This window comes from Trachymyrmex septentrionalis, unplaced genomic scaffold (assembly GCF_001594115.1).
Source record: "Trachymyrmex septentrionalis isolate Tsep2-gDNA-1 unplaced genomic scaffold, Tsep1.0 scaffold67, whole genome shotgun sequence".
NCBI classification, from domain to species: domain Eukaryota; kingdom Metazoa; phylum Arthropoda; class Insecta; order Hymenoptera; family Formicidae; genus Trachymyrmex; species Trachymyrmex septentrionalis.
Genome location: NW_017305852.1, coordinates 349,926 through 353,843, shown reverse-complemented (window position 1 = coordinate 353,843; position 3,918 = coordinate 349,926). Strand labels below are relative to the sequence as shown.

Below are 3,918 nucleotides of genomic sequence, written 5' to 3'. Positions count from 1 at the left end.
TCACGAACATAATGCAGATAGGAGGAAATGGGCGAAAACACAGCTCACGTGGAACTTCTAATTAGCGGATGCGCATATCTTGAAAACTATCGCATTCGTGTTCTCGTTATGGGCAGCGAATTCGTCTTTATCGTTCGAACGTAAAACGTTAAATCCCGACATCTTAATATCTTAACTCGCAGTGGCACACACACGTACGTTGATCGTAAACGTAACGAAGAAATTTGCTCCGCTTCGTTCGATGGACCTGATGGAATACTCGCTCACGCGTTCTATCCTTCGAACGTTCCCAATTACACCGCTGAAATACACATGGACAGCACAGAACCGTGGTATATATACCTAAACAAAAAACCTGCTGTTAACAAATACTATCTGCTTAACACGTTAACACACGAAATTGAACACGCACTGGGATTATCACACAGTTCGCGTGAAGACTCCATAATGTTCACATTTGCCGATACTAGTAATAATAATAATAAAATCGTTAAACTCAACATAGAGGACATTTTAGCCATTCAACAAGTCTATCGAATTAAAAATCCAAGACTAACAACAACTACACAACCACCAACTACTGAAATTACGACGAATAAAAGCGAGTACGTAGATCTCTGTACTTTACAATATGTGAATACGGTGTTGGTATTACATCATCGAATATTCGTCGCGTACCGTACAACGCTACGCATGGTCGATAAATATCGATGATAAGAAAAAATTCGATGGACCATACGTACTAAACAGCTACATGAATTTCCTTCCGGATAATTTCTCCTTATCAGCTGCGTATCAAAGGCTTTCGGGTGAAATAGTATTGTTTGTAAGTAATATAGTTTACGTGGTCGATCATCCCAAATTGATAGAAGGTTGGCCAAAACATCTCTCGAGTCTAGGATTTCCCCCGAACGCTTTGATCAATATCGTAATAAATACTAACAGAGGACAAATCTATGCAATCTTCAATAATAACGATGTGGCGAATATAGACGAATGAGTGTTCGTTTGTATCAACCGTTACAAGTGGTATTCTCAGGAATATCGTCAGCTTCGACCTTGGCCTTCCGATATATAGATGGTAATATTTACTTTGCCAAAAAACAACAATTTTACAAATTTAACGAGTTTACGAGACATAGAGGCTGATTAATTTAATATAAACGTACTCAACGTCGAATGTTCGATAATTCTGATAACATCGTTTTGTGTGCACTTTCCAAGCTTTTCGATCATGACGATACTGTGAAAAAGCGCTGATATCGAAAATTATCTCATGGAACAGGATGATTGTGATGAACGAAGCGTGAAAAAGAGGAAAAAATTCGACGATTCGACTGATGAAAATCCTGAGAAAGAACAATCGGATAAGTGAGTATTTTTTCTTTGCGTCTATTTTTCCATCTACTAATTTTTTTCTTTAATTACAGACATCAAATTACACATCGTCCTATCGTACGCATTCTCGAGAGAAGATATCCGTTAACTGTGACTGGTTACAAATACTTGAATACTGAACATCGGTATCAATGTCAAACTCCCTTCTTACGTAACCATCATTTTGAGGTATTGTCACGGTAAAGAGATCCACTTTCACGGACGTCTGGAGAGAGCTTCTCGAACAAAAACACGTCATTTTGTCCCTTTTACAGTACGATGAGAATAATAGAGGAATACGCACGCCGTCGCTAATGTACGTTGGAAATCTAACGTTACGCTTCGGACGAATCAACAATCTACCAATACTACGTCTAGAAACAAGTACAGCTTGTCTGTCCATGTCGAAAAGCATTGTACTCAATATATTTAATCTCGAATACTGTGTAAATCGTTTCATTTCCTCTTTAAACGCAATGATCGATAATGTCGACAAAACATTTTCGCGACTTCTCGCTATCGCGTCCACATTCGCAGAATGCGAATCTGGACATGCGATCTGCGAACATGCTAAAAACGATGTATGATAACGAATCCTTCGACCACAACGATATAATTGAATGCGAATTGATCGTTCCGGTCTTCGGAGAGCATTAATTCATGTATGTATTCATTTAACAATAAAACTATATTTTATATTATAATATAAAAAAATTATTTTATATCCCTACCTTTATATACATATATACTTAAAGTAATAAAGGAGAAAAACAGGAAATCGCAATTTTTATATTAAAGAATGAGCAAGAGAGAAGAGAAAAATAAACGAGACAGCGTGAGACCTGGTCAATGACTCTTATCACATCCTTCAGGATGTGATATCTTTCTATGTACGATATTACGTATAAAATGCAGTCTCGTAAATCTGTCATTTATGTTCAGTGCGAATTCATTTATTCACGGATATACATTGTGTGTGCGAGTGAACCGCTTACAAATAAACACCAACATGAGTGACCTGAGAAAACATCTATAATTTTTATTAAACTAACGATAAAAAACGCGGTAATAAAGGTGCGAGAGAACAATCTCTAAAAATAAAACACAATAAGATGTCATCTTTAAATACGCAGCACGATCCGTCGATGCGAGTGAGAGAGAACGAATCTCGTACGCAACCGTCGGTGCGAGTGAGAGAAACAAATATTCAAAATCTAGTACGCAGCATGATCCGTCAGTGAGCGAGTGAGACAGTGCGTACGCACCCACATGAGCGCGAGCGAGACAGTGCATTTCGCGCAGGAAACAAATGAAATAATGTCATTTTATTAAATTAATGATAAAAAACGCGGTAATAAAGGTGTGGGCGAACTCTAAAAACGAACTCTAAAAATAAAATACAATAATGTCATCTTTTAAATACGCAGCACGATCCGTTGGTGCGCGAACGAGACGGTGCGTACGCACCCACAGATGCGAGCGAGATGGTGCGTTCGCATCCGCGAGTGCGAGCGAGACGGTGCACTTCGCGCAAGAAAAAAACGTGCGAACCAATCGCGAACTCCCTCAGTCGCTCGTCAGCCTTCGAGCATGCAGGATCGCCGCAACGCGACGTCACGCTGTGACGTCACCAGCTCACACACACATGCACCCGTGGGGACGGGAACCGGGGAGGAAAACTGTGAGAGATGGTGGGAGGCGAATGCAACTCGCTCATTGGCTGCCCCCCGGCACCACAATACTCCTCTTTCCCAGTTTTCCCCCCGGCCCCTCACCCCGGGGATCCCGTGGGCGAGAATATACACATTCATCGTACTGATGGACGTATCTGGAGACGTCATACTGATCATCTGCGAGCGTGTAATTTGCGTTCATCCGAATCTAGTATGATCGAGGACGCGGAGCTACCAAAAGACGGTATTTCAATTCCGGATAGAAATATTGCTGTAACTCCTAATGTAAAAGATAACTGTGATAAGGACAGGACATTATCTACTAATTGTAATGTTATCGACTAATTGTAATGTTATCGACTAATTGTAATGTTAGCGACTACGAGATCACTGCCATCAGTGATATAAGCGGGCGTAACAATTTCGACGAAACCTCTGGGAATCAGTACTCGCACTGAAATAGGGAGGCGCTCAAGCCGAGTACCAAAGTCTCGGCAAATCTTAAACTTATTGTATAAGTGGATTTGTATTTTCTTTTTGTTTTGGTTTTTTTTTTCTTTCAAATTAAGTGTGGAGGAAATTGTAGTGTAGGCGTCATCACTCGATGTAGGAAGCGCTGCTAGAATATTTTCTTTTCTCTCCGAGCGGTGCTGTTGTAAAATGGCGTGATGAGCATAAGCGAAGGGAGACACTTTCCCGACCATTGTTGTAATAGCGGTGCCAAGGATAGCATGCATTTTTGATACAGCAAATATAAGAAGTATATAATAGACGTGGTACTGCCTATTTTAATTGTTGCGAGACCTTTCCTAAGCGTGCAAACATTCACTAGATACCAAGATTACTTTTTGATAAGATTTTTCAGTTA

General features: G+C 40.1%; 1 pseudogene; it reads left to right on the top strand.

Annotated features, from left to right (window-relative positions):
- Positions 1-447: 447 nt before the first annotated feature.
- Positions 448-1,964, top strand: LOC108753235 (annotated as a pseudogene).
- The last annotated feature ends 1,954 nt before the right edge of the window (positions 1,965-3,918 follow it).